Source organism: Periophthalmus magnuspinnatus, chromosome 9 (genome assembly GCF_009829125.3).
Source record: "Periophthalmus magnuspinnatus isolate fPerMag1 chromosome 9, fPerMag1.2.pri, whole genome shotgun sequence".
Classification (NCBI taxonomy): domain Eukaryota; kingdom Metazoa; phylum Chordata; class Actinopteri; order Gobiiformes; family Gobiidae; genus Periophthalmus; species Periophthalmus magnuspinnatus.
This window is the reverse complement of record NC_047134.1, coordinates 4272145-4298513: the sequence shown is the minus strand read 5'-3', so window position 1 is coordinate 4298513 and position 26369 is coordinate 4272145. Positions and strand designations below refer to the sequence as shown.

At 39.3% G+C, this 26369-nt stretch overlaps 1 long non-coding RNA gene across 1 annotated transcript; it reads left to right on the top strand.

Annotated features, from left to right (window-relative positions):
• Positions 1-14401: 14401 nt before the first annotated feature.
• LOC117376640 (uncharacterized) lies at positions 14402-18484 on the top strand. The gene is made up of 5 exons (XR_004541781.2): positions 14402-14470; positions 15505-15532; positions 16936-16983; positions 17571-17606; positions 18347-18484. It is a non-coding gene; the product is annotated as an uncharacterized LOC117376640 (long non-coding RNA).
• The last annotated feature ends 7885 nt before the right edge of the window (positions 18485-26369 follow it).

The following is a 26369-nucleotide window of genomic DNA, read 5'->3' as shown; positions in this document are numbered from 1 at the left end:
TCCTGCAATCTTTGTTATTTTCCTCACTTTCCCACTTTGATCCTTATCTTTACAGGTAACCAGCAGTGCCCGCCTTGATAAGACTCGGGCATCCAGCCCATCACCATATTTTTTAAGAGATTCAACAACCTTAATCGGATTTACACCTCTAAAGCCTCCCCCAATTTGACCCTTTAGCTTGAAAATAACTTTAAAATCCTCTGTAGCTTTTACAATTTTCATTGACCGATCAGAGTCTTTTTCAAGTGAGGTATCTGCTTTTTCCCTTTTTCCAGCCATTCTGCCTCCCCTTTCCCAAGAAAGAGTGGCCATCCAACCTTCCTCCACCCAGCACCTACTGGTATTTGAGTTTATCCAAGCTCAAGAAACTATTAATGTAACTGCCACTTTTTAGTTTTCATATGTTTTATATTATTTAGGTGTAATTTTGTGGAGTGTCACTAGAGGGCGCAGTTTAAGGTCTGTGGACACGTGAAGCAATGCTAGTTGCGCAGAAAAAGCGATCTCAGCTAAATGAGAAAAGTGGCATGATTAAAAGCAGACGATTGGGTTGCAGTTTCAGAATACATTTAAGAAGAAAGAAGATATCTCAGTTAATCCCTCTCGGTATACAGCCAACGAGGTTAGTTTGTCTTCCGCATTTTATTTTCAAAGGGTAATTGTCGAATGTCTTTATTGTTCATGAAGTTAATTATTGTTCTGTCTATGTGTTTCTTTAGTTTTCACGAGTGTATTTATTTGGACTCATGTGCAAGATGGATGTCAATAAATTCGTCAGTAGAGGAAACCACTTGTGTCTGTAGTACCTGGAGGAATTACAATTAAAGCCGACGCGATTAACCAACTACCCAAACAAATTCAAATTTCCCGCTATAGAGACACGGGCACAATATTTAATTTGGTTCTAGATGAAAGAATTTAACTCATTCTTTCATCTAGAACCAAGTTTATTATAATTCACTATAACTGCAATAGCAAACAACGAAGTTAAATCTGTCAACTGGACAAATCTTGTAGGAGTGAAGACGTTTCACTGCTCATCCAAGCCGCTTCTTCAGTTCTGGTCAGATTGCTGGTGGCCACTGCCTTACATCTATCTGAAGGGAGGGGCTAACTACACTGAAACTGTAAACAGCTATTGTCTCCGGTTTCAGCTGAAACTACCCTATTCAGCCCTTAACGACCCTGCTATTGTTCTCATTGTTCTGGGTCATTGTTCTGGCTCTTTCCTAACAAAAATAGCTTCTTTAACTCCTCTCTCAACTGTGAGAGAGGAGTTAAAGAAGCTATTTTTGTTAGGAAAGAGAATCCTTCCTTAAACAGAAATGGGAGCCTGAGACATAATCTCTCCCCCATCTACAACTCCATCCTCAGACCCAGAACAATGAGAACAATAGCAGGTCGTTAAGGGCTAATGTTCGTCTCAGCTGTTTACAGTTTCAGGGTAGTTAGCCCCTCCCCTCAGATAGGTTTAAAAGCATTTCATTTTTGTTTCTTCTGTTTCCATGATTATTTACACTGTGGATTCTCACTGAAGTGAGAATCACTTCAGTGAGAAGTGATTCTCATGACACATCTGAATGTAGAGAACAGAAATAGACTCAACTTGTTTGAGATGAAAAAAGATTTCATAAAAATGAATGTCCTTCACCCTTTGACCCTGGTTTACTCTTTTGTTATTTCTTGACCCTGAGGCTCAGCTGTGAAGTGAAAACCGTTTCAGGGACTTCATCATGAAGCTCATTGAGAGAAGGACAAGAGTTTGAGCTCCACAAAGCAAAGGGAGGACACTCTGAGCACTTTAAGATGAAATATAAAATGTGTAAAGTAGTAAAAATAAAGTAACAAAACAGAATGAGAGGTTAGTCCAAACCTGTGACTGCTCGTGTTTAATACATCAGTCTGATTCTATCTACTCACATTCCAGTCTCCAGAGACACAAACTCTACTCAAAGTGCATATGCAGAACTCATACCACAAGATGACGCCTTTGCCCAATTTTAAAAACAGATTTAGGTTTAAAAATGTAGAAACACTTTAAACTTTACCAACGATTTATTTCACAGGTAATCAGTTAAACAGAAAAACATGTAACAGAAAAACATGTCACAGTAAAAGAGCAGTTAACAAATATCACCCTCATGAAAAGTCTGTAAAAACAAAACAAAAAAAACATAAATAAAGCATATAAAAATAAAACTTTTGTGGAGCAGGATTCAGATACAAGAAAAAAGTACAAGTTCCACACAGATAAAACCTCAGGGTGTTCAGCCTTAACTCAAAATATTTACAATATAATTTAAAATGGACACTGAATGGCATCATTCACCCCATCAGAAGGAATCATGAGGAAATTCTCTGGTTTATATTCACACGTGTTACGTTCCTGCTCATTCAAAGACAGCTCCTGGTGATGCTCTGGTCTCTCAACCAGAGCACAACCTGTGAACAAGACAAATGTGTTGTATATGTCAGAACAAGAAATGTGTTAGTTTGTTCTGACATTTGTGCCACTATAAAAACACAAACAGCAGTACATTTATTATCACTTTGTATATTAGTGTGGAACCTTCTGGACTGGGACACACTGACAGAGATGTGGCTGCCCTTCTGAGCCACTGCCCTCTCCAAACACACAGTTACACAAACGCATTCACACACACACACAAGGAGGGAAGTGTAGTGGCACGTTCACATAAAACACTCAGATGGCGTATAGCGCCCCCTGATGGACGCTTGAAAATTCACAGACAGTGAACATGTGGTCCACTCTGTGGTCACTACAGCGTCGCACTGAAGCAGATTCAGTTTTGTTTTTACGGAGCAGAGACGTGCTCCCTGCTGCAGATAATCATCACCTCTAATGTTCTCCTCAAATCAGTAGAGCTCAAATCTAAATCATTTATGCTACAGATTTAAACAGGTGTGAAACACAGACTCTAACTGTAAATTAAGTTATATTCATTTATAAATGGAAAAAAATGAATAAGACAACCAAATGTATATTTAAAAGTCTTTGTCATCTGAGTTTTGTAGGTTAAATATTTTTCTATATATTTGGAAAACCTGGAATAAAAGATAAAGTTTATGGACCTGATGGAATTAAATGAAAGTGTACAGGACGCAGAGGAGGCACAGGACGCAGAGGAGGCACAGAATGTAGAGGAGGCACAGGACGCAGAGGAGGCACAGGACGCAGAGGAGGCACAGGACGCAGAGGAGGCATAGGTTGCAGAGGAGGCACAGGATGCAGAGGAGGCACAGGACGCAGAGGAGGCACAGGACGCAGAGGAGGCACAGGACGCAGAGGAGGCACAGGACGCAGAGGAGGCACAGGACGCAGAGGAGGCACAGGACGCAGAGGAGGCAAGGACGCAGAGGAGGACCAGGACGCAGAGGAGGACCAGGACGCAGAGGAGGGACAGGACGCAGAGGAGGCACAGGACGCAGAGGAGGACCAGGACACAGAGGAGGGACAGGACACAAAGGAGGGACAGGACGCAGAGGAGGGGCAGACGCAGAGGAGGGGCAGACGCAGAGGAGGCACAGGACGCAGAGGAGGCACAGGACGCAAAGGAGGGGCAGACGCAAAGGAGGCACAGGATGCAGAGGAGGCACAGGACGCAGAGGAGGAGCGGACGCAGAGGAGGAGCAGACACAGAGGAGGCACAGGACGCAGAGGAGTCAGAGGACCCACAGGATACTAAAGAGTCAGAGGAGGCGCAGGACGCACAGCAGACAAAAAACAGAAGAGGAACAGGACGCAGAGGAGGAACAGGATGCAGAGGAGGCACAGGATGCAGAGGAGGAAAAGACGCAAAGGAGACAGAAAGCAAAATAGTCACTATAAACTGTATAAAAATATTGTTCTTGTGGAGCAGGTCTGATCCAGGATCCAGATACAAGCAGAAAGTGCAAGTTCCACACAGATAAAACCTCAGGCTGTTCAGGAATCAAACCCTCAACACAAAATATTTACAAGATTTGAAAATGTATTTGTATTATTCGTCCTAATACCTTTCATCTCAATAAAAGACGACGTCAGTGGAGTGTCTGATCTCTCTGAACTCTCGCCACCATCTGTGAAATGTCTTAAGCCACAGAGGATGCAGAGGAGGAATATCCACAAACATGGACTTTATGATGAAAAGGGACATGTTTTATTTGACTTGTAGCAGCTGAGCTGGAGCAGAATTTGTAAAATGTTTAACCTCATATGAACAGAACTGGAGCAGAAATGTGTTCATTGACCCTCATCTGACCAGAAGGAACCATGTGTCATTGTGCACAGAGCAAAGGAATCAAGCAAGAAATGTTGTGTTACCTTTAGATCTCCTGCGCGAGATGAAGACGATCACAGTGAAGAGACAAACAGTGAGCAGCACCATAAGGACGGTGATAATGAGAGCTGTGTTGTTCTTCTCTGTGACAGACACAGGTACAACAGGTGAGTCACGCTACAATCACACTGAGGACTGGACTGAACTGTTCTCCTGGTTTATTAAAATATGTGAGTTTCAGATTAATTGTGACAATGTGAAAAGTGCTTCAAACATACAGAAAACAAAACATCATAAAAGATGAACTCAACTCATACTTAAGTTTAATGAAGAGTCTCTTATTACACCTGACAAAAATGTTTGAATGGACTTGCACCTGCCCACGGTCCACAAGGGCCTCCACACATGGGACTGTACACTTCTTTCTGTTAAACCTCGTTTGCTCAGACTGCATTTTCAGTGAAAGGAGCAAACCTTTGCCTGCTCATCCAATGACTGTGTGTAAAGAGTGTGTGTGTGTGTGTGTGTGTGTGGGGGTGTGTGTGTGTATGTGTGTCTGCGTGTATATATTTCTGTATTTATATTTCTTTCTCTGGTTGTTTAATCTCTAACACTGTGAAACTTGTGTCAGATTCTTCATGTTAATCTGTTTGTTGTGTCTCTTAAAGACGACTCAGTCCTGACACTGTCGTCCTCACCTCTGTAAATCTGCTTTTAAAAAACAAGCTGAAACTTTGACGCTCTGGGAGTTCACAGGAGGCCCACTGAGTTCACATGGATACTAAAATATAGACTTTTAAATGGACTTTTGAGTCTGACTTGTTCTTAGATGATAAAGACTCGACAAACCTTATTTTAATGAGTCAGACTAAAAAGAGGCTGGACTAAACCCTGCTCTGTGAATAAGTGACGTCAGGTGGGACAGTTTGGACAAGTCATTAGGTTCATAGTTTAGTTTTAGTTTCTTTGTTCAACCGCAGCCCAAAATTGTCCAAACTCAGGTCTCACCATTGATCCTTATCTTACTCCGGTCCAGTCTGGTCACATACTTATTTTTGTCCCCAGACAGCTGGAACACACAGTGGTACCTGTCCCAGTCCTTAGAGGGGACAGAGGACGGGTCCAGGGACACACTGGTCTGGAAGGTCTCATCTTCATTGGGCAGGATCTCTCCAGGGTCCACGTCCTCCAGCAGCTCTTCCCCGTCTTTGGTCCAGAACAGCCTGGCTCTGCTGGGGTAGAAGCCTGTGGCGTGACACGTGACTGGGGCTGAGGAGGACTTCTGCAGCAGGGACACCAGAGGGAGCTCTGCACACAACAGTTTATTACAGACAACACAGGAGACTTACGTTTAAAATAAGGCAAAAATAATTTATTAAATTTAACTTCACAATAACCATCAATGGGGCAAACCAGAGTTGGTGCTGAGTTGCCGTGGTAACAAGCACAGGTAAAATCCTGGTCAGGAGTTTGACCAGACTAACTGTCCAGATCATTTTAGCTTTGTCTCCAAGAACGTCTAAAGAAACAGTTTCATGAATGGCTTCAGCACTTGTGCTCAAACAGCTGTGGTCAAAGTCTGTCTGATACAGTTTAAAAATGTCTTTTGAATCGCGTGTCCTCTGACATTTCTAATGACCAGTGCTCCCACACACAAAGACGTCACATTTTTAAATACAATTTGAACATAATTATCAAGAGTACTCTAAGCCTCTGGGGCACCCTGTAACGTAGGCTGGCCTTTAGCAGTAGGAGGTGGGACAGAAGACAGCAGCACGGGTGTGGTTTATGGCACACCCCAAAATGCACCAAAGAACTGGGAATGTGGTTTGTTACATTCAATGTTTCTGGGGAAAAAACTTGAAAAAACATTCAAAGTTTGGACAAAGACACATATCAGCCTCATTTATCCTGGTCTCCCCAAAATGTACATGCGCTCCAGCCCTGCCTCAAGTCCTGGACACTGCTCCTGCCTGACCAGTGACTAGCACAGACACAGGTGCTGTTTTGGAGCTAGACTCAGTGCAGTGTCCTGTTCTTACACTCTCACATATTGGATTGAAATTCCAGAGCAAATACTTTATTGAAACTTGGCAGAGAATTCCTTGGCGTCATTCTGAAAAGTCACTCAGACTCATATTCTGTTTTGTTTCTTTTGCCTGGTCACTCATCTGTCCCATTGTAATTAAACAGGAGCCGGTGCTGACCCCTCTGTGGACTCTTGTGTTTGTGTCTGAATCACTTTGTATGTCTCAAGTAATCCTGTATTGTCCTGCATCTGAGGCTCAGAAAACAAGTTTTCACCCACCCCCCATCTCTGTCCATGGCTATGTTCTTACTGATATTAGACTTTTCTCCATGAAACTGTTTTTTTAATAGAAAATCAAAATTGAATATGTCTGTTACCTGTCCTCTTCAGAGCGCTCTCTCCGTTCCGCAGATGTTTCTTCAGATACTTGACACAGTCTTCAGTGATGTAGTTTTTCTCTCTGGCAGCCTCTCCATTCCTCTCCCAATTCAGTTTGGTGATAAAAGCCTCATCTTTTGGAGCCACAAATGTCTCAGTGTCAAAATCCAATGAAATAAAATCTTCTCCGTCAAAAGCGTGTTGATAATATCCTGTGATGTCACCAGTCTCATCGTCCCAGTCACAGCCCGTCATAAACTGAACAAAATGAACACCTGAAATAATGACAAGACACTTTTTAAATCATTTTAAACTTATTAATACTGTTGAATATTATAAATTAGAGTTGAGTTGTTAGTTCTATTTTCTGTGAAAAAAGTAGAAATTGAGAGTGACACAAACCTTCAGTCACGTTGAGGCGTTGTTTCACAGTTTTTATTTGGGATTTTCCCACCTGCTCGTTCCCCAAAGCGAGCTGTCTATTCCTCTCCCAGAACTGAGGGTCCTCCTCTGTGATTTTCTTCACCCACTCCTGTTTGGGGACGTATTCCCTGTTGACACTGTCAAAGTGAGTGATCTGAAGGTCATCCACATATCCAGCAGAAACAAACTGTGGGAAGTTTGGGACTTGAGACGAAGAAATGTGAAAATATCTCAAAGTGTGAACCTCTGCGGGGAGAGAAGTAATTTCAGATCACAACAAGAAAATGAATTAGAAAATATACCTCCTGCACCAGCATCACTATTAAGATACATAAACAGAATTAACCTCCATATGCTTTTCTTAAATTTTAAAAAATTTATTAATTTATTTAATGCAAAACATACATACATACATAGTGACCATACATATACAATAGTGAAAAGTGGCGATAAGACACACAAGATGCACAAGACATAACACGGTTTGTGAAAATAACAGCTATTTACAATTGTATGTGACAAGTCTGTGTTGTGTGTGTGTGTGTGTGTGTGGGGGGGGGGGGGGTGTGGGTGTGTGTGTGTGTGTGCGGGGGTGTGTGGGGGTGTGTGTGTGTGTGACATTACCGTGATTTTGGAGGGGGGTCAGGTGAAAATGGGAGAGGAGAGTGTTAGTACTAGTCATTAATAATTGAGAAAAGAAGGTATAGAGAATATAGATGGAAAGAAAGAAATTTAAAAATAATAGAAAAAAATATATATATACAATAACAGCAACAACAATAATAATACATTCATAACAATAATAGTAATAATAATACTAAAAGTGAATTAGGTGTTGTGATCAGCCGTTGCCCGACCCTGAGGAGGCAGCTGCCCGAGCAGGTGCACCATCCCCTCCTTCGGAGTAACCCTCTGACCTGGTCAGGAGCGGGTCTGTTCTCTGCTGGGGGATGTATTTCAAATCTGGCTTGTGGCCTTCTCCATCAATTCAGCGTAGCCTGATTGTTATTTTGTTGTTTGTTTGTTTGTTTTTTATTATTATTATTATTATTATTTATTTATTTTTTATTTATTTATTTTTTTTTGGGGGGGGGGGGATCAGAAAAACAACAATAATAATAATAATAGAAAGTAAGTGTCAACCTGGTATGTGTTTGATAAACTGATCATACTGAGAGCAGCGGTTAAAACTGCTTGAAATAATAATGATGGCGAAAGTCTAAACCATAATATATTAACTATAGTTAAAAGTTAATTATGCAGAAATGAAGAGTCATCTAAGTCATAAAAACATACAAAAAAGAGCCACTTTTAACACAGAAAAACATGAGAAAAAGTAATAATAGTAGTTATAAAAATAGCAGTTATAATAAAGTGAACAAGAATCTGTAGTTAAGTGAGTTTAGTTGTTTTGTAAAAAGTGTTGTTCTATGGAGATGTGTTCTAGAATTAGATTTTTCCATTGGTTGAAGGTACTTTTGTCTTTCTATTTCCAGTTGATAAGTATTGTTTTATTAGCTATAGTTAGTGCTAAGGAGCAGTACTAGGAGCAGTTTAGTTGTAGTTAGGTCTAGGCCAACATGGGATGTGTCTCCTAGTAGACAGACTGAGGGGAGTGAGGGATGCAGCAGACCAAGAGGATGAAGTTGGAGGGGTTGGGGTCATGGAGAGGAGATAATTTATTTTAGGGAGAACTGACATTTTAACTGTTGCAATTAGGCCAAAGAGGGATAACGGAAGATTCATCCAAAGTTGGAGGCTATTTCCATATGCTCTTCCAATTACAGACATGTCACTGTAACTGTTTCGTAATTGCACTTTTAGTATTTTTCATTCATAGGCCCTACTTTATACTCTTACTTAAATAGTAAAAGCCAAAGTTAAATCTGTCAACTGGACAAACAGTGGACAGATTTAACTTTGTTTTTTACTATGAATCAGATCTGGATGATTGAGAGATTACACAGATGTACTTACATGGGCTACACATTTGGAACCAGTGCTTGTACTTGTAGTTAAGTATAATTGTGGTCATGTAGCTGTATTTTTACTCGAGTATATTATTTCAGTAGTCTTTCAGACATGTGTGTTTCCTCATGTGAACTCAAAGCAGTGACCTGAGCTGATGTGGTTTCCTCTTATGATGAAACGGCCACCAGGACCAAAACTAAAGTGAAACAAAACGACATCATGGGATCATTCATCAGAAAACTGACACAAACAGTGCCCCGGGATTTCCTCTAAAACTGCAGAATTATTCTAAAGGTCAAAATAACAATAACAGGCCATATCACCGAGAGTGAATTCATTACAAAACAGGATCGACCTGAATGACGCGTCTGCGCTCTCAAAACTACTGCATACAATGAACAGGATAAAAACTCTTTACTCACTGGCTGCGGCTCCGTCCATCAAAAGTAGCAGAATTGCGCACTGCACGATATTAAGTCCCATGACATTTCTGCTCTGTCCCAGTCGTGGAGGGACATGTCAAACTCCTCTGAAAATGGCGATGGTGAAAAGAAATGCCCAACCCGGAGACTAGAAAGTGAAAGTAAAAAGACAAAACGTTCAATAATATGACCTCACGTTTAAATAAAGTCAGTGGACACGCAAAAACGTCAGGGACACGGTATTTTTAGTCAAAGGGCGAAATTTGCTGTTATTTTGTGTGAACTTTAACTGTGTTAGTCATCTAAAGCAGTTTTACACATTGCTAAACACTGCCCCCTATTGGTCATGTGTAACCGGGTCATATATGTGTATAATTAATGTATAATTACACAAAATGCTGCTTTTGTTTATCACAGTTTTTTTCATAGCTGGTGTTTAATTGTATGTGCAGCCTTGGTCCTCCAGCCGCTTCTTCTGTGTTTTACTTTCTTCTTCGTGTGTCCTCCTCGCTCCTGGTATAAATTCAGGGTTTGACTCCCGCATCTTTCCTTTGAGAGGCCTCAAAGTGTCCTCTTTCTTTCTTTCTTTCTTTCTTTCTTTCTTTCTTTCTTTCTTTCTTTCTTTATTTATTTATTTATTTATTTATTTATTTATTTATTTATTTATTTATTTATTTATTTATTTATTTATTTATTTATTTATTTATTTATTTATTTATTTATTTATTTATTTATTTATTTATTTATTTATTTATTTATTTGATAAGGACAATGCGCATTAATGAACATCAGTATAGAACAGAACTTAGTTTTCATCCGTAGTCCCTAGGCAGGCAAATACATAAAAAAAATACAACATGCAATACAAGCAGCACAAACAAAAGTCTAGTGGTCACTTGACTGGTTTGTTTTCAGCAATAGTTTCAGTTGTGTTTTAAAGCTGATCAGTGTAGGGCTCTCCTTTATATGCAGAGGACGACTGTTCCAGATGTTGATGGTCCTCACAGAGTGAGTGTTCTGTCCAAAGGCGGTTCTTCTGCGGGGTGTTATATCTTCCCTTACTTCTCAGGTAAGATAATGAAGAGAAGGAATCTTGGAACAACGGAATTTATTACCTCGTGTGGCAGGCATGAATACACACAGAGCACTCGGTGTAACAGCGCATTAATACATACAATGTTGTGCGTTTAGTAATACGTAACTACAATTACCAGAGAGGGTCAAAATATATAACATGGGGGACCTCACAGAGAGAGTGTTCTGTCCAAAGGCGGATCTTCTCTGGATGAGGCCCTGGTTTTCGGACCACTTGAAGTCTTGCGTTTGAAAAAGACAGACATGGGGGGGTGGGGCCATGTAGCACTTTGTAAATGAAGCATGCATACTTAAAGTTTATATCATTTTCAAAATTTTAAAAATTGTACTTGTTTAAAATATTACATACATGAAATGAATTAGGTTTTTGGTCAAAAACTTTAAGAGAGTTTTTAAACAGTGATTCAATTATTTTCAAATTGGTAACAGTGGTGAGAGACCAACTTGTGATTCAATATTCAATATGGGATAAAAATCACTGAATGAAGAAACATTCTGATTTGTGAATGCGGCCTGATTTGTTTAAAATTTTTAAGGTTATTTTTAACACTATTGGCAAGTTTTTTAATATGATTTTTGAAAGACAAAGTGGAATCAAGTGTCACACCAAGATACTTGAATTCTGTGACCAACTGCAATTCTTCTCCTCTCAAGAATACTGTGGAGCTTTTTATCTCTTTTGATTGCTTTGAGAACATCAAACAGACGATTTTTTTGTTTGTTTGTTGTTTTTTTTTTTGGGGGGGGGGGGGGGGTTGCCATAGCTGAGGTCAGAGTGGAAGCTGACTCTTGTAATTATCTTTACTTGTTTACTTCTGTGGTTATATTTTATTTGTATTTAAGTTCATATTGAGCTCCTGTGTTGTTTCGTTGTTTTTGTTGTTGTGTGGTGTGGGCTGGATCGACATGCAAGCAGCACATGATCATAAAGTTTTTGTACTTTTATGGAACAGATTAAAGGTGTCTCCAAAAGTTCCCGCGGTGTCTTGTGGCTCCTTAGCACCTTGCAACACAACGCAGAAGTCCACCGGTCACACTCGTACTGCATTAGTTGAACTTGTTTATCCAACATCAGCCGACACCTTCATGAGCATCGCTCCCTCCTCTCCCTCCCTCCTCTTCCTCCCACCTATTCCTCCCTCCACTTCCTCCCTCTTCTTCCCCTCCTCTTCCTCTCCACCTCCTTTCACTCCCTCTTCTCCTCTTCCTCCTCTTCTTCCCTTCTCTTCCTCTTCTTCCCTCCTCTTCCTCTTATTTATTTATTTTATTTATTTATTTATTTTAATTAGGACAGTGCATATTAATCAACATGTCAACAAACAGCATCAATGTAAATATGCCGGAATTAGCACAATAGCTACTTTACACCCGTTGTCCTAAGGCAGGTCAAGAACAGGAAATTTAAAGATACACAGACAAACCAAAAGTGCACATAGACATGACAACAAGTGAACCACAATAGACCATATTCCGAGTTTAAGATGTCCCAGGAAAACAAAACAAAAAAAAATAAATAATAATAATAATAATAATAATAAAATCTACATGTGTGAGCATGTTTGATTATTTTTCAACCAGTGTTTCAGAGTGTTCTTGAAGGTTGAAAAGGAGCCACAGTTCCTGACATGAGCAGGTAATGTGTTCCATGACTGTGATCCTCTGACAGATGTCACCATTTGGCCAAACCTGGTCCTGCGTCTCTGTACGGTACAGTCTCCTCTGGTCAATGCTCTGGTATTAACTCGGTCAGTCGTTTTTTTACTTATAAAATCCATTAATGGTGGAGGAGCAAGTCCATTTAAAACTTTAAAAATAAGGCAAGCATCCATAAATACCTGATAACTTTCAAGATCCAGAATGTTATACTTACTTAAGATATTACAATAGTGATACTGTAGAGGCTTTTTATCCAGTGTTTTCAATGTTTCCAGTGTCTTCTTCCCTCCTCTCCCTCCTCTACCTCTCCTCATCCTCCCTCCTCTTCCTCTTCTCCCTCCTCTTCTTCCTCTCTTTAGTTTATATCACAGATGTGAGTCAGGCCCTGTTGGTGTGACACAGACACATGTCAGGTATGATCTTTTCAATTATTTGTTTTAATTATTATTATATAAATGTCACTGTTATTATGACAAAATGCAAAACACGTGGGAATATTATAACATAACAAATAGAATGCCAGGGGGGAGGCATACAGAAAAAAGAAAAGCTTTAACAGCTCCACCTTTGTAAATCGTGGATGTGTAGGTTTGTACTTGCTTAATTAAAACAGGAAAAAACAAAGATGTACAAAGAAATTTACTTTGGGGAATATTAAATTTGCCAAATACAGGCTTTCGGGATCTTAAACTCATCTGTTACGTTAAAAGATCTAAAAAGAAGCCTTCGAAACCGTTAATCACAGTTTGCTTTTATCAAAAATGACATCATTCAATATCGCCCCTGAGGCAATTTGTTGGTTTGCCTCTTACCTTCAGGATAGGAAACAGTGTGTTAAAGTGGCCGAAAATAAATCTTCATTCGCAAATATTCGCATGGGCATACCTCAGGGCTCCATATTGGGACCATTGCTGTTTAGTCTTTTCATAAATGACTTGCCTTTGATCTGCCCAGGTGTCTGCTGCCAACTTTATGCGGATGACGCAGTTTTTTATGCACCCGCCAAGACACCAGAGCAGGCTGCGGATGTTTTGTCCGCATGCATGGCTGAGGTTAGTCTGTGGCTAACTCAAAATAAGCTGACTCTAAATTATGTGTTTTTCTATTAAAAAAATAAATGTAGACCAAAGATTTCAAATAAATTTGCAAAATGATAAAATACAAGTAGTTAACGATTTTAAATATCTTGGGTTGGTCCTAGACCCCCAACTAAAATTAGATAAGCATGTTAAGAGTATAGCCAAAACAATACAAAGAAATCTAAATTGTTTTAAATTGATAAGGCAATATATTCCAAATCAGGCAGCCCTGCTGTACATGCATGGTATGATTTTTTCTCATATCTCCTACTGCATGACCGCATGGGCCCAGGCAGCTCCCTCAGCCACAAAGGGCATTGGTTCTTTGTACAACCAAGCAATCAAAATTATGGATCGAAAGCCAATCCGTTTTCATCATTGTCACATCCTTAAAAAATATAATCTATTAAGTTTTGAAAGTTTTACTTGTTTATGTTTTCTTAAATTATGTTTTAAGTGTATTCATAACTTGGCCCCAGAACCACTCAGTACATTTATACAAAGACTAAACAGCACCAGAGTGACAAGAGGCACCATAAACAAGAACTGTAAAATCCCACAATGCAGAACCTCTTTTGGACAGTCTGCCTTTTCATATCAGAGCTGCAAACTGTGGAACTCACTGCCCACTGAAATAAAAAAAAACATTTCTGAGTTGAAAATGTTCACCTCTAGGGTTAAGAACTGGCTGAAAATGAGTCAAAACTGTACCCACTTGTAAATAGGTAGTATGACAGTTGGTGAGTGAGAGAACGTGTGAGTGCTGAATGTATTTTTGGGCACTGATGTATCTATTTTAAGGGGCAGGTGTTTTAATATATTTTGCATATTAGTGAATTGTGGAGAAGCCCAACCGGGGACGGGAGTTGAGAATTAGCTCTGGCTATAAACTCTATATGCATCACATCAGCTGCAATGTTCATGTTGTAACTATGTCAGATTGCATTGTCCCTGTCGAATAAATATATAAATAAATAAATAAATAAATAAAGAGCTACGCACGTACGTGAAGGGTGACGTCAGAGCCACAGACGCAGCGACGCTGTCCATAAACACAGCGTGACCACGTGACCTGCAGCTTTTAACTTTCGATTTCTCCGGAGCAGAAGACTTTGTGGCGCAGCGGAGATAAACCTGGTGAGTAAATACAATTATTACACAGCCAGACACGAAACAACGAAAAAAACTAAATAACTGTAACGTAACCAGTCAGAATGTTGTGGATCAGTTACAACGATCTAGACTTTTTCAAAACTCCTGGTCAGAGTCTGCGGGGATCCACGGCAGTGTTGTGTTGACTCCTTTTCACAAACCTAACTGTTCAGGCTTATTTATACAGACCATTTAAAAGTAAAAAAAAACAACAACCCTGTACATAGAACAGAACAATAACGCACGTGTGTGTCCTGTGAGCTGTTAAATACCAGGGAGAAGGGGCTGTTTTTCAGTTTAGTCTGAAACTGTTACAGACTGAGAGGATCTGAGCTGCAGTAAGTCACAGACCCACAGAGAGTACAGATACTTCTGGTGAAAAGAGTACTGCAAATATGTACTCGAGTCAAAGTACAGTTACATGGCAAAAAATGCTCGATTACAAGTTTAAATTTGTAAGTAAAAGTAAAAAGTACATATGAGAAATACTACTCGGAGTGCTAGTTATAGATTTTTTGCAGCGTTTTAGCTCAGTGTTTTATATTTCGCTGAATTTAGTCACTTCAGACAATAAACTGCATCTTCTCTGAGCTCTGGTAAAAACATGAACTGCAGTGAATAAACAGAACGAAACACTTAAGTCGTTAGTTTGCATCTGTAATGAGTGAGACAAGTTATTAATTCAAACTTGTATGGCTTAAATCTGATCAAATTGCCAAAAAATAACCAAAGATTTCCCAGTTGTACAGAGAAAAAGTAACACGAGGAATATTGACCTCACAGATAAAGAGTTCCCTCTTTCATTTATAGAACGATAAGTGGATGTAATGGACTTTCTTGTTAGACTTATGACCAAATCTCTCAAAACTATTCCATATCTCTGTGTATTTGATCCAAACTGCACTCACAGGATGACACCAACAGGGGGAGCTCATGCAAAAATCACTATTTATGAGTTTGTGTTTTTATTTCACTTTTGACTGATATTTTTGTTTGTTTCTGGTGTTTTTCTCTCTCAGATTCGTGCAGACGTCATGCTGTCCCTCTGTGAGTAACTTCAGATGTGGAGGAGGTCGAAGGTCAAAGTCCAAATGAAATGAACAGATAAAGAAATAAAACGGAGGGGATTAAACCGGTGTAGAAGCAGGAGATACTTGTTTTAAAAGACATTTCATATTTTTAGAAATGCACAGCTGAGAAAGTAAATGTTGGTTTATGTAGAGCCAAATAAAAATATAGGAAAACTAAATGTTATTAAGATAGATAGATAGATAGTCCCTGTTAGTCCTGGTTTGAGTCCAGTTTTGTTCTGCTGGTAGATATAATTTGGTCCAGTTATAGTCCTGGTTTAATCCTGGTTTAGTTCTTGTTTAGACCTGGTTTAGTCCTGGTTTAGTCCTGGTTCAGTCCTGGTGTAGTCCTTGTTCAGTCCTAGTTTAGTCCTAGTTTAGTCCTGGTTCAGTCCTGGTCTACTTCTGGTTTACTTCTCGTTTAGTCCTGGTTTAGTCCTGGTTCAGCCCTAGTTTAGTCCTGGTTCAGGGTTTAGTCCTGGCTTGGACCTGGTTTAGTCCTGGTTCTGTCCTGGGTTAGTCCAGTAATAGTCCTGGTTCAGTCCTGATTAAGTCCTGGTTAAGTCCTTGTTAAATCCTGGTTTAGACCAGGTTAAGTTCTGCTAGTATACCTGATTTGGTCCAGTTATAGTCCTGGTTTAGTCCTGGCTTAGTCCTGGTTTAGTCCTGGTTCAGAGTTTTGTCCTGGTTTTGTCCTGGTTTAGTCCTGGTTTAGTCCTGGTTTAGTCCTGGTGTAGTCCTGGCATAGTCCTGGTTTAGTCCTGGTTCAGGGTTTAATCCTGGTTCAGTCCTGGTTCAGTACTGGTTTAGTCCTGGTCTGGTCCAGGATTAGTTCTGAATACAGTCCCAATTTTGATGTGGTCTGTGTGCAAGTGTGAACGCACCCACAGATTGCCTGACCACTACCTGCTCGTCTCCATGGAGATGGTGTGCCATTGCCTGAAATGTTCCACAGTATGGCATTAACAGATCCGTTTTGCACTTGTCAGATTTAACATGTGTTTGTCATATTCAAACACATTGATCCAGAGCATTATTACTGTGAACAGGACTATACTTCGCCCGGTAGCGTTACCTGCGTCTCTCCATCTACATAGATAAGGTAATGCCATACTGTGGGACATTCCTGACAAAGTAATAACATCTCCATGGAGACAAGCAGGTGACGGACCCTTCCCCAGAAAAGTTAAGTAGTGCATCTTTAATCCTGAAGGAAGTAACATTTCCATTCAACAAATCTCATACCTCAATTTCAAAATGCACAAAAATGTAACACAATTTCAGTAGCACTTTGGGCTTATTTTACCTTAAATATTCCATATTTTTTCCTATATTTTTGTGTAAAGTGTCATGTGGCAACCTTTGTTGTTGTTTTCAAAGGTTTCAAGAACGAACCTCCAAAGGTTTTCAGAAAGGGCAAACCCATCGGTGAGTGACGCGTCACAGTCGGTCTATGGGAGGTCCACTGTTTGTGACAGAAACATTTAAAGAGAACAGGCCTAAAGTTCAGCCTCTTCTCTGTCACTTTAAATAAACTAAAGTCAAACTGATTTTTTTCACACCAGCTTCAGAAAATGGAGCCATTATTGAAGCCCAAAGATGTGATGAAAACAGTGAATCTCCCATAGATAGTAAAAGCCAAAAGTACAATCTATCAACTTTGACAGATTTAACTCTGGATCAGACCTGAACGACTGACGGACTACACAGACACTCTCCCAGGCCCCGCCCCCGTCTGAAACAATTACATCATCAAACTCTAGAAAGTCAACACAGTAGTCGTTGCTTTTTAAAACAGACTAAATTCACATTTCTTCCTCCAAAGTGTCGCGTCTGCTCCAAACCACATGTTTTACTAACTGAGGGTTGGCTGTGGCCCTCTGAAGCTGATCTCTGACTGTTACACAGGACTTATTCAGAAGCTGACCTCTGACTGTTATACAGGACTGAAACTCCATTAAAACTTCAATATTAATCAAACGTCACATTACATTTTTTTTTTTTTATGTCAACAGATGATGAAATGAACAATGAAACAGAGCGTCCGGACTGTGAGTACAAACACTGCTTCAACTCCTGAAACGTTCAGGCTTAAAGCGGGGGTATTCTGCAAAATCGATTTTTTTTTTTTACCTTTCTCCCACATTCTAACGCTGTTCTCTCATCAAAAACAAGAAGAGGTTTTAGATGTTGTCCATGCATGTTTAAGTAATCTAGAGATCTCTTCCTCGTCCTATTCAAACCATCCTTAGTACGATCCTGTACGAGGCTCCGCCCACAAGCTTACATCACTCATGCTCCCACATGACAATTGTTCATAAATATACAAAGACATGATACAAAACTGTACACAACAACTTGACAAACCTGATGTGATATGCAGTAGTGTCATTAGTGGGATGCAGCTGATTGTGTTGTGACAGTGCTCTGAAGGGCGAGGGACTTAGCACAGAGAGTAAAGGGAGGGGAGAGGCATCAAAAACGAAAGTGAAACTTATTAAACATGTCAATACGTTGTTTTGGGTGAATATAACATTTTCAAAACAAAACATAGTGATCTAAATATGGTAAGTGTTAGAGTTAATGCCTTATAGAAGTCAAATACCCCCTCTTTAAAACCCCATAGAAGTCAAATATGCTGCGGAACATTTCATCTGCTAATTTGACTGAAGCACAAACATTTATTACATTATTGTTCATGATAAGTCTCACCTCTCCATATATCTGACCTGTAACCTTCACAGTGTCTCCGTTTACCAAAAGCACTGATTGAGTCTTCTCTCATTCACAGTCTGAAGATGGAAATGAAGCTCATCTCCATGGAAACAGTCCAAAAAGTGTTAAAGTGTTGTTTCAGATGTTTGGATCGCTCTATTTTACTCCCGTTCTACTAAAATGTGACAAAATGAAATAAAAATGACACAAACTGTCTCTGTTTTCTTTCTTGTATTTGTGCAAAGGAGCAAATACTCAAGTACATTTGTCCACGTACAAAATACATTTAAGTAACACCACTGTGCTTTTCACACCCCACACTTTTACTCCTACTTCAGTCATGTTTTTACTGAACAAACAGTGCTCTTACTTGAATAATATTTAGTACAGTCTAATAGTACTCTTACTCGAGTATATATACTGAACAGTGTAACAGTACTTGAGTAACATTTAGTACAGTGTAACAGTACCCTTACTCAAGTGTTATATTGTACAGTCTAACAGTACTCTTACTCAAGTGTTATATTGTACAGTGTAACAGTACTTTTACTCATGTACTGACTCATGACTGGTCACCCTGGTTAAGCAAAATATGTGTCAGCAATTGGAGCAAGAGACAACAAGGATGCTTGTCACAGCCTGATAAGACTGTACAACATGCCAAGAGGCCTGCCTGGCCTGTGCACCTACGAAGAGGCGCTAAGTCTAAACCATGGTTGCCTCCCACTATAGTATGCGTATAAAAACTCATTGTAAAAGTGTAAACATTCAGTCTCTGCCTGGGAATGTCAGTTGCACAGATTACGTGTACAAGTATTGTTCCTCACTGGTTGGTGAAGTAAATTCTTATTTGAATTTCATCTCTGGGTCAAGGTTAATCATTGTCTTAGCAGAAACTAATGAACACGAGAGGAAAAGGCTGAATTCCTCAACAATAGCAGACAGATCTAAAAAGACATGGAAAAAAAGACAAATGATCAGACAGAGCAACATCCACTACATTGACATTTGAAATATTTACTCCTTTTGTAATGAGTAGGTCCAGAGTGTGTCCTCTGTTGTGGGTGGGCTCGCTGACATGCTGAGTCAGACCAAAGGTTTCAAGGACAGAACTGAGCTCTTTAGTGTCCTGAGACAGCAAAGGCCCTGTGTGTCCTAGCTCTTGTTGATAACAGCTCTGGGGGAAGGCAGGGAAGGACGAGCAGGGGGCATTTTGGGGGAGGGACCAGGTGAGGTCCGAGGAGGCGGAGCAGGGGGGAGTTTGGGTGAGGGACCAGGTGAGGTCCGAGGAGGCGGAGCAGGGGGGAGTTTGGGTGAGGGACCAGGTGAGGTCCGAGGAGGCGGGGCAGGGGGGAGTTTGGGTGAAAGACAAGGGGGGAAAGGTGAGTATGGGGAAGAGTTCAGTATAGTTGATGCCAGAACTCTTGATCGCGCTGTATTAGGCGTGTTGGGGAGCCATCTTAATTCCTGATCTGATGAGGCTTTCTTAACAGTACTCTTATTTGAGCAGAATAGTGTACCGTGTAACAGTACTCTTCCTCAAGTAGTATACTGTACAGAAGGGGTGTCAAACACATTTTCACCGAGGGCCACATCAGCAAAATGGCTCCCCTCAATGGGCCAGATGTAAAATATAACAACTTTTTTAACTTGTTAATGAACTGTTTCTGTATTTATTACTTATCCAAGATACAAATATTGCAGATGCGTTTGCCAAGATGTAAAAATACAGCTCTATAACTGCGTATCTCCTGAAAAAATGACATTTTAAGACCATCATACTTTTTAATTTTGTCCTGTCGAAGATGTGGAGGCCAGATTTGGCCAAAACAAGCCGACATTTTAGTCTTATCCATAAAATCTTTGACATAAGAATGGCCCAGTCTGAGAAACACCATCAAAAGAAGTCAGACTTTTCAGACAAGAGAAACTAAACCGGTCCCACTTTGCACAATTGCAATGTTCAGTTTGTCTTGTTTAAATGCTGCTAGTTACTAACATAAAGATATTTAACTAAAGACTTACCTTTCTGGAAGGCATCTGGATTTCTCACATTTTTTAGCTTTATTGTGACAAAAAAGTGACTTCGTTTTCAAAGAACATACAATAGAAAGGGTACATGGCATTTGGAGGTGTAAACTTGGCGTTTGGGGGTGTAACGCCTCTGTATATATATATATATATATATATATATATATATATATATATATATATATATATATATATATATATATATATATATATATATATATATATTTGTTTGTTTGTTTGTTTGTTTATTATTTAATGAAGGGACAATGCATAATAATGAACAGAGGCATGAGGAACGAATCCCACACCTGTAAATATGCAGGATTATAGCCAGTGCTAATTTTCATCCTTTGTCCCTGCTAGAAAAAAAAAAAAAGAAACAAACCACCCAGCCACACCACAGCTTATAAAAACAATACGTACAAAATACAAACCCTCTTTCATATCTTAAAACTCCATAGACCATCCATAGACCACTGCCCTCAGATCACCAGATCTCACAAACTTACAGTACATACATTCACAATACAGTCCACTCATACACCACATCTACCTATAATCACAGCCTACACCCCAATAAGCTAAACATTATACATTCATGAAAAAATACATTTCAATACTATACAACTTACATTACAATTCTATATACAGTACATGTACAACAATGTCTTGTGCAGACAAAAACACAGCATTACCACTAAAATCCATTCAAGTTAGTGATTATGTGGACAAGTTTGACTGTCTAACAGCCATGACTTGAGTTGTTCTGAAAATGAGCTGAGAGTGGGCAGCTCACGTATTGTTACTGGGATAGTATTCCAAGTTTGTGAAGCTCGAAAAGAGAAAACATTCTGTCCAAAAGTGCTTTTTCTAGATGGAATCATACAGTCACCTCTGGAACCTGCTCTTGTAGATCTAATTTGACGTTTTTTGACAAACTCTTGCAGAACTGTAGGAGCCAACCCGTGCAGAATCTTATACACAAGTGTGCAGTCTGCCAGTTTGATCATATTGTCATAACCTAATATGTTATGTTGTTTTAGAATTAAACAGTGATGATATGACTTTGGTTTTTTGTCTAAAATTTTTAGGGCCTGTTTATAAACCATTTCAACAGGTTTCAGAGAGGTCTTACATGCTGAAGTCCAGCTTGTCATACAGTACATCATATGAGGGACAATCATTGCATTAAAGTATAGTTTAGAAGCATTCAGTGTTAAATTAGCTCTAATGTCTAAAATTTGACAGATTAAATTTCATTTTATTAACTATTTTTTTAACATGCTGTTTGAAGTTAAGTTTTGAGTCAATCATTACTCCAAGATATTTAAATTCATTAACTGTTTCAATTATTGTTCCATTTATCAATACAGGAGGATTATCATCATAAACGGCATTCTTAGAAAAAAACATACAAACCGTTTTAGATACATTCAATACTAGCTGTGACCTCTGTAACCATTCTGAAACCTTGTTCATGGCAGATGATAGTTCCTGAGCTGCAAGAGTTTTATTTTTTGCATGAACATAAATAATTGCATCATCTGCATATAACTGACACTGTACATTGGATGGACAACTGTGTGGAAAGTCATTAATGTAAAGGCAAAATAATAACGGAGATAGAGCTGAGCCTTGAGGAAGGCCAAGCTGGTTTTTACAGGTTGCAGATGCTGAGTTATTCACTCTAACAAATTGTCTTCTGTGTGTTAAATATGATTTCATCCATTGCACAGTGCTTGAGGATAGGTTAAAATAAGATAATTTATCCAGCAGAATTTGACAATTGACCGTATCGAACGCTTTCTTGAGGTCTAGGAACACTGCTCCAATAACGCCTCCTCTGTCAATGTTCAGTTTTAATTTTTCCAAAAGAAAGCATATGGCTGTTTCTGTAGAGTAGTGTTTTCTGAAACCAAATTGCATTTCATGTAGATTAGACGAGCTATAGTTTAAATGTCTTGTAAGTTGTTCTGTTACACACTTTTCCAGTATTTTGGATACTGTGGGCAGGATGCTTATGGGTCTGTAGTTACTTGTTTCAGTAGGGTCTCCAGATTTGAAGATAGGTGTAATTGCTGATATCTTCCAAAAATCTGGGAAAGTACTTGAATTTATTGATTCATTTATAATACGGGTAATAGGCGATACGAGAAAGTATTTATGAGTTTTAATAAACATTGTACTCAGTCCAAATGCATCATTGGCTTTTGAATTTTTTAGGCCACAGATTATCCTTTCGATCTGTACATGTGATACAGGGTTCAGTTCAAATGCTGGTTTGTTGATGATGTCAGGCATTTTAATAGGGCTATCTGCGCAAGGAGTTCCCTCTGGTGTCAGGTTCTTAACAGAGTTCAAGAAATATGTGTTGAAAGCATTTGCCATTGTTGATGGGTCACTGGACAGTTCGTTGTTTACTTTTATTTCACTGATGTTATTTGATGCGAAGTGTCCAGTGAGTTTCCTTATGTGTGTCCATACTTCTTTTATATTACATTTGGCATTTTTTATAGCGTTAATAAAGAAATTTGCCTTGGCATATCTGATTTCAGCAGTAACTTTATTTCTAAATGAGGTAAAAATGTGTCTATCTATAGTTAATTTGGTTTTCATGAATGTCTTAAGTGCGCGATCGCGCTGTTTCATTAGTGCCCAAATTCCTTCGTTTAACCAAGGAAGATGTTTTTTCTGGGGTCTAACTTTAATTTTTCTCTGAAATGCATGCATTGTCTCTTGAATTACATTAGTAAATACTTTACAGTTTTCGTCTAAATGGTCATGTGATAAGTGCTCATCCCTATTTATTTCACTCATTGCTTTTTCTAAATTGTTCATTTCACTTTTGGGAATTTTTAGCTGTTCTGCTGGTTTAATAAAAGGACGAACATTTCTCTTTTTTGATAATTTTCTTGCCAAAAGAATTAGATTATGGTGTGACAGCCCAGTGATCATGTTATAGGTTTTATAAATTCTGTTCTGTTTATTAGAAAATGCTAAATCAATACATGTTTCAGTAGTTTTACTTATCCTAGTTGGCCCTTGTATAAGTTGAGTTAGGTCATGACTATTTGCAATAGATTTGAGCTTTTTGCAGTTTGCTTTATCAAGCCAATTTATGTTAAAATCGCCAAGTAAAATTATTTCCCTTTTCCAGTTGCACTCTTTAAGAATAGCTTCTAATTCCTTTTTTTTGTGATCAAATTTTTTTTATTGTTTACATAATAACAGCAAAAACACAATACCCCCCCCCCCCCAAAAAAAAACAAACAAAACAAAAACAAAAACAAAACAAAACAAAGCAAAAACAAAAAAACAAAACATCCCGAGCTCATGGTGATATCCTACCCCCCCTCCCTGGGCTCCATATGTACAAGATAAAAAACAAAACAAAACAATATGTATATGCATGCACATTATATATGTATTCCTATACCCCTATACATTACTATACTTATATTTACATATACACTTACACACACACACACACATATATATATATATATATATATATATATATATATATATATATATATATATATATATATATATATATATATATATATATATATATATATATATATATATATATATATATATATATATATATATATATATATATATATATATATATACATACATACATACATACACACAGACTTGATTATTTAAGATTATTTAAGATTATCCAGCTCCAATAAGGTTTTACTCCATAATGAGATAGTTTTTGTTTTGGCTCCAACCCTGCCAGTAAAATCTTTTTGTGAAAAAAGGACCAATTTGATAACATCGAAAAATCATTAATCAAAAAGATAAGTGGGGTAAAACAAAAATCTTTGTTTAACATTTTAACTAAATAGGAATGTACAGTTTTCCAAAATATATTGACGTCTTTACAATCCCAAAACATGTGGATAAAAGTACCAATCACATTCTCTGAACATTTATCACAATATGGAGAAGAAGTGAGCTTCATCAGGTATCGCTTTTTAGGGGTTAAATAAGTTCTATGTAAAAAGTTGAAATGTAGTACCTGATGGTTTGGATTTTTTGATGAGTAAGTAACTGTATTCCATATTCTTTTCCAGTTGTCATTCTCCATTGCTGCATCCAAATCCTTACTCCACACGTTTTCAATTTTCAATGGTTTATAATTTGCAATCAATAATAAATTATATATTTGTGTAACAAAGCTCTTTTTTCTATTTAATATATGGTGTAATTTGTGTGTGGTAAGGGGTTCAGTCCATGGAACCCCATAGGCTCATGGAGGATCTCAACTGCAGGTACACAAAAAAAGAAGATGCTGGCAGGTTAAAGACGGCACGTAGATCACTAAAAGGGAAAAGCCCAGAATCACCAAACATGTCTCCTAATACATGAATCCCTTTCTCTTCCCATTGTGAAAAAGCAAATGGTTTGGCCCCAGATAGTAATGAATAGTTGTGGAAAAGTGGACTGTTCTTATGCCATTTTTGTATGCTTTTAGATTCTTTTTCCACGTATCTCCAGACTGCTAATAAATTAGTAATTATTGGGCCAAAACGAGTCTTTGCTCGTTTAAGTGGGATAGCAGAGTAAATTAGGTCCTTTAATCTATGAGGGTGAACTAGATTTTCTTCTATGCATTTCCATGCAGTGTCACTCGTTGGGCAGAACCATGAAGACAGTGGACGTAAAACAAAAGACCAGTAATAGTATTTGAAATTGGGCACTGAAAGGCCTCCTGAAGATTTGTGCTGCTGTAACGTAGCTAAAGAGACACGTGGTCGGTTTCCTTTCCATAAATATTTTGAAATCAGAGAGTGAAGCCTTTCAAAATACCTGGGCGGTGGAGAGAGGGGAAGCATTGCAAAATAAAAAAGTATACGTGGTAATATATCTGTTTTAATAATAGAAATTTGAGTTTGCAAAGTAGTAGGGAAATTATCCCATCGTTTTTATTATTTTAAATCACCGGAGTGCTTCTTCGAAAAGCCTCAGGTAGGAAGACAGTCGTACAACTACACTTTCAATCTTTCCTCTTATTTTCAGGACTACATTGTCAGTTTTAGAGTAATGCACTCAGTTCTGCATTGATAATTTCACATTGAAATGTTTATAAAGCCTTTTGGTATTTTATTTTTATAAAAAAAAAAAATACAGCAGTTGTCAATATCAATAATCCATCCATTCATTTTCTTCCGCTTATCCAGGGCCGGGTCGCGGGGGCAGCAGTCTAAGCAGGGACTCCCAGACTTCCCCACCCCGGACACGTCCTCCAGCTCCTCCGGTGGGACCCCAAGGCGTTCCCAGGCCAGCCGAGAGACATAGTCCCTCCAGCGTGTCCTGGGGTCTTCCCCAGGGCCTCCTCCCGGTGGGGCATGCCCAAAACACCTCCCTAGGGAGGCGTCCAGGAGGCATCCTGAGCAGATGCCCGAGCCACCTCAACTGGTTCCTCTCAACGTGTAGGAGCAGCGGCTCTACTCCGAGCTCCTCCCGTGTGACCGAGCTCCTCACCCTATCCGTAAGGGTGCGCCCGGCCACTCTGCGGAGGAAGCCCATTTCAGCCGCTTGTATCCGCGACCTTGTCCTTTCGGTCATTACCCAGAGCTCATGACCATAGGTGAGGGTAGGAACGTAGATTGACCGGTAAATCGAGAGCTTTGCCTTTGGGCTCAGCTCCTCCTTCACCACAACGGACCGATACAGCGACCGCATCACTGCAGACGCTGCACCGATCCGCCTGTCAATCTCCCGCTCCATCCTTCCCTCACTCGTGAACAAGACCCCAAGATACTTGAACTCCTCCACTTGGGGCAGAGACTCACCACCCACCCGGAGAGAGCAAACCACCTTTTCCGGTCGAGAACCATGGCCTCGGATTTGGAGGAGCTGATTCTCATCCCAGCCACTTCACACTCGGCTTCTTCGAGCCAGGACCTGCAACAGGCACTGGGGCGGTTTGCAGCCATCAGGACAACATCATCTGCAAACAGTAGATGAAATCCTGTGGTTCCCAAACCAGACCCCCTCCTGCCCCTGGCTGCGCCTAGAAATTCTGTCCATAAATATAATGAACAGAACCG